Source organism: Bos grunniens, chromosome 22 (genome assembly GCF_055505025.1).
Source record: "Bos grunniens cultivar Pamir isolate PY7600 chromosome 22, Bosgru_T2T1.0, whole genome shotgun sequence".
Lineage (NCBI taxonomy): Eukaryota > Metazoa > Chordata > Mammalia > Artiodactyla > Bovidae > Bos > Bos grunniens.
The window spans coordinates 10,581,777-10,593,197 of record NC_141186.1 but is presented as its reverse complement, the minus strand read 5'-3'; the positions used below and the strand labels follow the sequence as shown (position 1 = coordinate 10,593,197).

General features: G+C 46.4%; 1 long non-coding RNA gene across 1 annotated transcript in view; it reads right to left on the bottom strand.

Annotated features, from left to right (window-relative positions):
• Positions 1-1,221: 1,221 nt before the first annotated feature.
• The window catches only part of LOC147348012 (uncharacterized), a 59,951-nt gene continuing 49,751 nt past the window's right edge, over positions 1,222-11,421 (bottom strand). Inside the window, exons 2-3 of the long non-coding RNA XR_015150903.1 lie at positions 6,334-6,581; positions 1,222-1,305 (exon numbers count right to left, since the gene is read on the bottom strand). This is a non-coding gene — a long non-coding RNA (uncharacterized LOC147348012). The remainder of the gene's footprint in view (positions 1,306-6,333; positions 6,582-11,421) is intronic.

Here is an 11,421-nt window from a genome sequence, read left to right as displayed (position 1 = left end):
CCCTTCTGTGTCTTGATCTCAAGTTCTATGACCTTGTCTTTGGTTTATGTGTGGGATTACCATGGCCATCCCTCTGGGGCAAGTACTAATGGCTAAGTTGCAATGAGCTAGCATGTCCTTACCTGTTTTTCTCCATTCTAAGATGGCTACTTTTCACATTTTAGCATTCCTCCAAATGGAATTCATTTTACAATTGATGAATACTTAATATAGTTTCCTTTTCCCCCTTGAAAACTCTTATTAAACCTATGGTGTATCTTGTGGTAATGGTGTCTTAGAATCTGGAAGTAAATTGCAGTGGAAACTCTATTGGTTTCCAGCAAGTAATGGTATTTGGAATAAATAATGGAAATTTCTCCCTTTCCCCTGGGTTGTATTCTTTCTGTTTTACACAGATACTGTACAGAGTAGCCTCTGATATTTATTTTGTTGCTAATGATATATTTTCTCCTTGTCTACCTTCCTGATAGAATCTGGGAATTGAATAATGCAGGAACATAAAGATATATCTAGATTTGTTCTGACAAGTTTCATATCACTGACTCTACTTGGAGGAGAAAATTTGACCTTAAGAAAAATTACACTGAGAAATCCAGCTGCTATTACAAAAACCAGGCACCACAGAGAAAATGATGCTTGGTCTATTGTAGTACCCATGCAATTTATGTCAACAGAAAGCCAATAACTTCATCATGATCTGGAAGTAAATTTCAGTTGTGAGATCTTGGGCTCTCTCCTGATCAGATAGAAGGAAGCATGCTGTATAAATTCTCGGCTCCAACTTCCCGAAAGGACTTTGGTGGGAGGTAGGAGGTGATGGTGGGGACGGTAAGACACATGGCTCTCAGATTGCTCTGATTTCTCATCAGCCGTCACCAAATGCTGCCAGGCATTTGACAGAAAGAAAAGATTTATGCAGGAGCATCAGGGAGGTAACGGGAAACAGAAAATATGATTTTAATAAACATTCTTCCTAAAACTAAGGCTGTCATTTTAAATTGACATGCTGAAATTGATGCTTCTCCATCAAATATAGATTCATCTGGTCTTTTTTCTTAAAAAACAAAAACAAAAAACTCCAATCTGGATGCAAAGGCTGCTTAATCAACCTTTGGACTTTGGATTGCCAATCTGGATCTGGCAGGTGTTAATACCATTCGTCCTAAGCTAGTTGTACAACTTTTTATTTGCTGTCAGTTGAAATGTGTTTTGAATGTGCTTACCTCCACTCTGCTGGCTGGTGGGCAGTGATCTCAGACATCCTCCACACTGGACCACCATTCTGGGGTCTTGTGACGTCAAGTCCTAGGGAGTGAGCATCCTTTAGTGACCTGTGGACACATCCACCATCCCAGCCCATGTCTGTGGTGCCCCCTCGCCACTTTTGGGCCTGGAAATCCTTTGTACAGATGTCCATATTCTTACCTCTGTGGTGAACTAATTATTCTTCTTTGGGACCCAACCTCTCAATGATGCTGGGAAAGATAGAGGGCAGGAGAAGGGGGCCACAGAGGATGAGATGGTTGGATGGCATCACTGACTCAGTGGACATGAGTTTGAACAAACTCCAGGAGGTAGTGGAGGTCAGGGAGGCCTGGCGTGCTGCAGTCCATGGGGTTGCAGAGAGTCGGACATGACTAAGCAACAGAACAACAGCATCCACCTCTCACTAGGTCTCCAGGGGGAGGCTTGAATAAACTCCAGGAGGTAGTGGAGGACAGGGAGGTCTGGCGTGCTACAGTCCATGGGGCTGCAAGGAGTCGGACACGACTGAGTGACTGAACAACAGCATCCACCTCCCACTAGGTCTCCAGGGGGAGGCCTAGGGCTCCCAGGGCCGAAAGAATCCTGTTTCTTCAACTGGGAAGAATCTCTGTGTCTGGTTTGAGGGATATGCTTCCTTCCTCCTCTCTCTGAAAACTCCTTTTTCCCTCCCTACACCCTCCAAATTTTTCCTCAGGTGGGGCTAGGGCTATGATGAGGGGAGTGAGGTATCCTCTTCAGCCATTAAATATAAGAGTACAAAGTTAAAAACTGGCTTTTACGAGGGTTTTCATTTGGATTTTTAAAAACTATTGCATTAGAACATTACTTTATCTTGATTATTAAGTGTTTGGGTGGTTCCTTAAATTTTGAGACCGGGGACACTGCTTCACCTGATCTCACCCTAATCCTGGGCACAGATTTTAGAAACAAAAGCAGAAGAAAATCCTGTGGCCTGAGTCTCTTTTTGTCTTGCCATGGACCCTGAAACTATCTTGAACTGAAGAAAGGAGGGAGGGGACATGTGGGGAGGATGTATCACAAATTAATATCTCAGGACACTATCGGGCCACACAGGAGCAGAGGGCTGGGCTGTGTCTCAAAGACTTTCCAGCCCTAATACCAAGGAGCAGAGAGGATGAGATGGAGCTGGGGGCTCCTGGATAGACGTACAGAAAGGGAGAAGCCCATTCCCCTACCCACCTCAGTTGTCAGCAGCAACTAAAATTACCTTTCAGCTCAGATTCCTGATTGGTCGACCGAGCATCACTGGCTAGAAACATCCCAGCAGGGATGACTGGCTCTGACCTGCTGGACGCCTCTTAGTTTTCTTTTCCTCATTTCTTTGAGGCTCAACTGTTGACTTTCTACCTGTGGCCCTGGGACGCTCTATACTGCAGCACTCATTAAAAAACAAAACCCAAATCTCTTTTTCCCTGAAGAGTCTTTGTTTCCCAAAATGCCACTGGTGCAGCTTGATTCTATTTTTGTAAAAGGCCTTACTTTTGCCCAATGGCATCAACACGGCACTCTCACTAAGGTGGGGAGCTGAGCCTTCAGACCTGAGGGTGAATCCTTTCATCCTGCTCCTTTCTTCACGCTTGCCCTCAGGGGTGAAAATCAGCACCATGGAGATCGTCTTGAAAAGTCTGAAGAGCTGTTGCCCTGCCTGGAATCGGAGGGGCTTGGCCTCTGTGACCCCGAGGCAGCTGCTTTCAAGCTGCCAGGCTTGGCGTTTTCAGCCCTCACAGACATCACTCAAGGGTTGCACATCGCCGTTTTCTCCACGTCGCGAACTCCCCTGAAAATAAGAGCAGCACCACAGGACCTGTCGTCCTCTGGCTGCCGCCTCTGAGTGTTTCTTTTGCCATGCTTTCCCAACAGCATCCCTTCCGTGGGCTCGGAGGCACTGTGTGCTGGTTTCCCGCGTTTTATTGTCCCAGCTTGTGTTTCTGTTTCTCCTTCCGGTCACTCTCGCACAGGTCAGAGCCTGCGGGGACATTGCACATCCTTCTGCACATTGCACATCTCTATCTGTCCCTTCCTTTCTAAGGCACTCTTCTTAGTGTGCGTGTCTGCATAAGCTGCATCTTCCCGACGTTGTGAAGTTGCGAGGAAGACGAGCAGGTAGAAGCGGGTGTATTGCTGGGTCATGGGGTGGGGGAGCTCATAGAAAAGGTTTTCTGGAGAACAGGAGTCACTGCACTCCAACCTTGCTGTCTCTCCGAGGCCCAGTGGCCTCGAACTGGTGGGCCCCCCACCTGCTCCTGTACACACCTTGATTCACCCCAGCTTCTTGGGCCTGCCTCTGTAGCATCTGTGGATGTCAAGGTACCCACGCTAGCTCTTAGGTCCCCATTACCCCGAAGCTTCTCTCCTCAGAGCCAGCAGGGCCACTGTCTCTGGGTCCACTTCCAAGTTCCTGGGAATAACCTCTGATCAGTCAGCATGGGTCTGATGGGAGATCACAGGGTACAGAGCAACCCCTTTTGGAGGACACCGGGTTTCCCTAAGAGGAAGAGATGGGCTGGGCAGGAAATACTAGGTATCTGTGTGTGTGCTCAGTCATGGCCAACTCTCTATGACCCCATGGATTGTAACCTACCACGCTCCTCTGTCCTTGGAATTTTCCAGGCAAGAATATTGGAGTGGGTGGAGTGCCATTTCCTCCTCCTGGGGATCTCCCCACCCAGGGATCGAACCCGTGTCTCTTGTGTCTCCTGCATTGGCAGGTGCAATTCCTTATTGCTGAGCTGCCTGGGAAGCCCAGGGTATCTCTGGTGCCCCACTAAATGCTGCTTCCTTTCTATCCACCGCTCCGTGGAACTTCTGAGAAGTTCGCCTTTGGAGGGAAAAATGATCCTCTTCCGAGGGTCTGACTCCCTGGTCTCCTCTGTTCTGGGTTCTGAGGCTAATGTAGGGCTAAGAGAGACCTTTCCCACACTCTGACTAAATGTTAAAAAATTTTTTTCTATGTGTACCTGTATGGGCTTCTTAGGTGGTGCTAGTGGTAAAAACCTGCCTGCCAATGCAGGAGGCATAAGAGATGTGGGTTCGATCCCTGGGTCAGGAAGATCCCTTGGAGGAGGGCATGGCAACCCACTCCAATATTCTTGCCTAGAGAATCCCATGGAGCCTGGTGGGCTACAGTCCATAGGGTCGCAAAGAGTTGGACACGACTGAGGTGACTTAGCAGGCATGTTTCTTTATTAAACTTTTAAACAATAATTATCTCATCTATCCAGAATTAATTTTGGTGCAAGGATTCAGGTAGGAAATTCAGACTTATTTCTTCCAAAGTCAGCTATCCTGATACATATTTTGATTTATCCATTTTTTCGCTTCATTTTAAAGAATATCTTTTTTGTCACATGCTAACTGTCCTTATGCTTTAAGCCTGTATCTAGATTATACAGATCTTCCTCAGCTTATGACGGGGTTGTATCCCAATAAAGCCATTATAAGTTGAAAATATCTTAAGTCAAAAATGCATTTAATACACCTACTTTACCGAATATCATAGCTTAATCAAGCCTAACTTACATGTGCTCAGAAACACTTACATTAGCCTACAGCTGGGCAAAATCATCTAATACACAGCCCATTTTATAACAACTGTCAGGACTTCCCTGGTGGTCCAGGGGTTAAGACCCTGTACTTCCAATGCAGGGGGCCTGGGTTCAATCCCTGCTCAGGGAACTAGATCCCACATACCCCAGCTAAGAGTTTGCATGCCACAACTAAAGATCCTGCGTGCTGCAACGAAGACCTGGCGGGGCCAAATAAGTCAATAAATATTCATAATAAAGTGTCGAATATCTCATGTAATTTATGGAATTCTGTACTGAAAGTGAAACACGGAATGGAATGCTTTTAAGTGTTATCTTTTGTTTACCCTCATCATAATGTGGCTGAATGGGAGCTTCCTCTGCCCAGCATCACGAGAGAGGACCTATTATAGAGGACTAGCTCAGAAAAGATCACAATTCAAAATCTGAAGTAAAAAACCAACCTTCTAACCCAAAGTACTTCTCTGTGCCACACCGTGGAGTCGAGAAGCCATGATGAACCACCGGAAGCCAGGGACCACCTGTATTCCAGTTCATTCATGTATTAACCCACGTGTCAGAATCACCCTGTTTTGATCACTGTGGGCTGCTTCTTTTAAACTGTGGAGTCGTTCTGTACATCTCGTCATTATCCTGACTGCTCATCCTTACAGAGGGGACTGAACCCTGCAGCAGGTCCCTCTCCATGGTGGGAGACCCCTGCTTCGGGGGTGCCTGCTGTGTGTGGGGCGTTTCCCTGCCATGCCCACGTCGGCTGACCAAAGCTACAGGGTCTGGCTCTGCTCACTGATCAGCCCACCTGCCCACGCAGGAGCCTTTCTCAGCAAGGCCCGTGTACCTGAGCTTGCTTCCCACAGGCTCAGTGCAAGGGTGAGCTCTGCCGAGAGTGAGGTCACCCAGCCAAGAACCCTATTCCTTTGGGCGCTGGCAGGGGGTTTCCTGGGATCCCATCACTTCATTTCCAGTTGGGTTTTTCTTAAAAGCCCATTTAGCAGACAGTGGAAAGGCTAGCACTGCTTCCAGGGTTCCCTTTGTCTGTGATTTTCCAGTTTTTAAGTTTTAGGCCTGTGTTTGCTCCTCTTCTGGTTTCCTGTTGCAATTTAGAATTTTTGACCCTAAGCTCAATTAGCTACTTTGATGGAGACTTCAGAATGGGAGAAGAGGGACTTCCCCGGTAGTCCAATGGCTAAGATTCCGCACTCCCAATACAGGGGGGTATTCTGCACTCCCAATACAGTTTTGATCTCTTGTCAGGAAATTAAGCCCCACATGCCGAAACTAAGAGTTCACACGCCACAACTAAGACCTGGCACAGCCAAATTAAAAAAAAAAAAAAAGAAATGGGAGAAGAGAATTAAACGCATAGATTTAGTTACCCCGTGGATGGGAGATTCTATACTTTTTAAAGGGAGAGATGGGAATATAAATGATTCCTTTCCTAAAGGCAATATTTCTAAAATGTGAGTCTGTGATAGATTATAGGGTTTGTCCACAACTCTACCTTTCTTCCTGGCCCTTGTCCTGGCTTCTCTCAACTTCCGTGGGAGAAATTTACATCCTGGTCCAGTTGATGTTGGCCATGTGACTTGCTCTGGCCAATAGGATGTGAGCAAAGATGACGTGAGCAGAGGCTTTAACCGTGCTTCCCTGTAGCTGGGCTTCTTGTGCTTCTGCCACCTGCCACAAATAGAGCGTGAGCTTGTTCGAAGACGAACGACACCGGGAACAGACTGGAAGCTGGCCTGCAGACTGGTGGACAAGGAAAACAGAGGGTTATGGTGAGCCGTTAGAATTTGGGGGTTGTTTGTTACACAGCACAGCTCTAGTGCAGCAACACCTGACAAATGTTGAGTAATACATGGATCCTTTTTAGAGAAAGAAAATTCTAGCAAACTCTCTGTTGACAGAATTCATTCAACAAGTAATAGTGTATATGTGTGTGTACTGAGGTGAGGGATAGAAACAGGGGGACCAGTTAGAAGAAGTAAATGGTTGTATATAATGAAACTTAAATATTTCAAACAATACTAGGCACACATTTCCTATTCTTTAAGTCCTGTTGCTGCTAAGTCGCTTCAGTGGTGTCTCACTCTGTGCGACCCCATAGACGGAAGCCCACTAGGCTCCCCCGTCCCTGGGATTCTCCAGGCAAGAACACTGGAGTGGGTTGCCATTTCCTTCTCCAATGCATGAAAGTGAAAAGTGAAAGTGAAGTCGCTCAGTCATGCCTGACTCTTAGTGACCCCATGGACTGCAGCCTACCAGACTCCTCCGTCCATGGGATTTTCCAGGCAAGAGTACTGGAGTGGGGTGCCACTGTAAGTCCTAAGCAACCATAAAAGCAAAGCAAAATTACAAGTTCACCAAATAAAGCTACATCAATAACCTCTATCAACTCAGTGGAATGGATGATGCTTCCACCAAATTGTCTTTGTGCTGCACATATACTCCTTGCTGTTCTGTCTCAGATTCTTTTGGGTCACATATGCTCAGACCACTGTAAGCCCTGGGACTTTGCTGGTGGTCCAGTGGTTAAGACTCTGTGCTTACAATGTGGGGGGCACTGGTTTGATCCCTGGTCAGGGAAGTTCCACATGCTGTGTGGCATAACCAAACAGACAACCCTAAAAAGACCACTGTGAGCCCTACAAGGATGTAATTCCAAAAAGACTTTTCTACAATTGCTATGGCGCTCACAGCTGGGTCCTTTGGCTTTTCCTTCTTAGAATAAATGTTTCCTTAAGAAGTCAGTCCACGTCTGATCTTTTTCACTAAGAGGCAAGAATTAAAACAACAGCAGTGGACACAATCTCCCAGTAATATCCTACCTAACAAATGTAAAACAAAGGCCTGGAATTTGGGTTGATGATTTACCTTTATCGGGCTGACAATCTGGCACATGTATATATTAACTTTTTAAGGCTATCATGGAAATTAAAACACAAAGAGGTCACACATCTTGGAGAGATTGTCAGACCCCCATCCTACTTATGCAGTTTGGGATCTACTGCATTCAAGCTTTCTTCTTGTTGCTGAAGAGAAAGGAAGAGACAAGACGTTTCACAATCTGGGCAGCAGATGGCACTCACGACATTTAGAATCACACAGGGGAAGCACTGGTCCACAACAATTTGCTGGTGTTGCATTCAGTGAGTTTGCTGTTTTAAAATCTTTTAAAAACACCCCGCTTTGTACGGCCTTATTTGGGCTGTGTCGGCCGAGTTTAACCCAGTATAGCGCAGGCCACTGGCCGCTCCTTGGGCTGTGCTCTGCTTTTTGCAGCAGCGTGGGTTTGTGGGGAGAGTTCCTGCCCTCGTAAGGCATGGGCAGGTGGCTTTCCCAAGATGGTCTTCTCCAGAGCCTCTCACCTGCAAGGGCGTAAGCCCTATCTGTTCTGCCCTTTCCATCAGGCCAATGGGCTTTGGAAAGGGCATCTGTGCTTCTACCCTTAGCAACATGGAAATCCAGTATGCACTCCCTTCAGTGGTATGGAGATTGTAAGATATTTTGTTTTCAATGTGGTATATGGCCTCAGCCACTCTAAGCCTTGGTTTTCCATTTGAAAACTTGGAATAGCAACATCTTCTTAAAGAATGGGTACTTACAGGGTGCCTCGCTTATATAAGGACCATCACCCTGAGTTCTCTGGGATGGAGAAAATAAAGAATCAGTCATAAAATGTAAGCTGTCACTTTGTCCAGCTGAATATATAATGCCCAGGAAAGTAAAACAAAGTTGCTCAAGGGAGCAAGTAGATGGGTATAGAGCTTAGATCTTTTCTCTCCCAACACAGCATGTATGTATGCATGCATGTGTGTATGTATGCATGTGTGTGTTTGGCTGTGCTGGGTCTCAGTCGTGGTACAGGGATTGTTAGCTGCAGTACGAGGGATTTTTAGCCGTGGCATGTAAACTCTTAGTTGCAGCCTGTGGCATCTAGTTTCCTGACCAGGGGTCGAACCCAGGCCCCCTGCATTGGGAGCATAGAGTCTTCGCCACTGGACCATCAGGGAAGTCTACCAATGAAGTTTTAAAAAAAACCCATAATGGATATTTTCCCCCTTGGGTCCTCCAACTCTGTGCTCACCCCTGGGCCAGGACTGTGTCAGGGCTGCTCACCTGGGCATGTCCTGCCCACATAATCCTAGTGTGGGGAACAATGGAGGCCACACTCTAGAATGAGAAGAATACAGGGCCTATTCAGTCTTCATTAACCTAACCCACCCTGCGGTGTCCTAAAGTCCAGAAGTAGAGCCAGTAGTGTATTACATTTTACAGTTTGAAGATGTCTTTGATATATATACACACACACACACATAAATAATTTGTATATGTATGATATAAATATACATATACATCATGATGTACATATATATATCATGCTGTGTGAAGTTGCTTCAGTTGTGTCTGACTCTCTGAGAACAATGGACTCTAGCCCACCAGGCTCCTCTGTCCATGGGATTCTCCAGGCATGTGCTTCCAGATTTCAGGGACACTCATAGCAAGCATTGACTTTTCTTTCTTTTAGGTTGAGGGCTATTCAACATCCAATAAAATGCATTGATCTTAAGAGTTTAGTTTTGACAACTGAGTAGTTGCTTTTTGAGAACGCAACTGAAGTCTAAAGGGGGATGGAGTAACACAATCTGTATGTGAGAGGATGAAACTTGCTCTCTCTGGCCTGTCTGGAAAGGGAGAAATACTGACTTCTCCGAGCCCCATCAGGCTTCCTGAGAGGCAGGACCCCTGACTATACCTCCCTGGAAATTCTCCCACATCTCCCGCAGCTCATGGGAGAAGATGCTCAGGCCAATTTTACCGAGATCTCAGAAGACAAGGGGGGAGAGTGCACCAGAGCTGTAGCTGAGAGTCACAGGCTCTACTTTATACGCCCAGGACCCTCATGGAGGATCTGGGGGTCACCCTTCACTAACATGGGCAAACACCAGGCCTGTCTAGGTCCACCGCAGGGACCCCGTGTGGCTCCCGGCTTTAAATGCTTGGATTTTAATTCGTTACTTCTGAATCTTTGTCTTCTGTCTCCATTTTATGTTTCCTCCTGGGTTCCACTTATTCTAGGGGCTGGTTTCTGCCAAGTCTCTGCCTACCAGTGTCTGGGGTGGTATGAATCTGAATCTATCATCCTAGGTAGGCAGAGAGGATCATCTTTCTTTATGTTCTGTTCCTGTAGCCTCACTCTGCTGGGTGGACAGGAAATTCTGCCTTGGGTGTTACTGTGGGCATCTTTCCACCCTGCGATCATTTACGGAGATAAAGCAAAGGGTGGTTTTATTGCTAAGTTATGTCCGACTCTTGCGACCTCATGGACTGTAGCCCACAAGACTCCTCTGTCCATGGGATTTCCCAGGCAAGCATACTGGAGTGAGTTGCCATTTCCTTCTCCAGGGGATCTTCCTGACCCAGGGATCAAACCCAGGTCTCCTGAATTGCAGGCAGTCTTCTGCATTGCAAGCAGATTATTTACTGACTGAGCCACCAGGGAAGCTAAAGGAAAGGGGAGGCCTCTTTGATCATGAATCATGGACCCACATTGGCTGATGTGGAGACCACTGATTGTCCCAGTCCATCAGGCCTGTTCAAGTCCAGCTTGGAGAACCAAAGTCTTTGGTGAGGATGGGGGCTTTGGGTCATTTGTCTAGCCCTCCAACCCTAATGTCCCCTTGAGGTCTCGTGGTCCCCGGTAGAGCCATCCCCAAGTCTCATGGACTCACAAGTCTCCCCATGGATCCTGCGTGGCATTCTGCCCTTGCCAGCACACCTGTTCCTCTCTCCACTCTGCCTCTGGGACACCGAGTATTTCCTCAACAGGGAGCCATTGTGGACACAGGAGAACAAGCTCCTGACCTCGAGTCACTTCTGCATCCCACTGTGCAAAAAAACAAAACAAAACAAAACAAAACCCTGAGGCAAAGAATGACAAAGGTTACTTGCATGAAATCCAAGATAAACAACCAAACAGCACCCAGTAAAACATGAATTACTATCTTTCCCCAAAAAACTATTCTGCCCAGTGTTTACAATACCCTAATGGCCTGCTTTGCTTATAATGTTTCAGAGTTTTCTCTCACTCACTTTCCAGAGCATTCAGTGTCCCTCTTGTCTGCTGTGATTTCTCTGGCATGATCAGGATGAACACGGCAGGGGCTTCATCAGTATTTTTATCTGGAAATAGTCACTACCTGTACTGATCTGAGCAGAAAGGCCACATCCTCATGGAACCATTTATCATACCTGGGGCAGCTGTCCTCAGAGGCATTGTTGGTTAGCTGCCCACACTTATTCTCATGTTCGCACTAAGAGTTTTGGGGAAAGCTGGAATATTGTCTCCTTACAGTGTTTAAACACAGAGATGGGACTTTTCTGGTGGTCTAGTGGTTAAGACTCCATGCTGCCAATACAGGGGGCATGGGTTAGATCCCTTGTCGGGGAACCAATATTCCACATGCCACTGGGTGCGGTCAAAAGATCTAAAATTTTTAAAAATATATATATTTTAAAAAATAACACTGAAATGAGCATGAATTATAAGAAGAATTTTTCTCTGATGTACTGGAAAGACTTTGGCCAC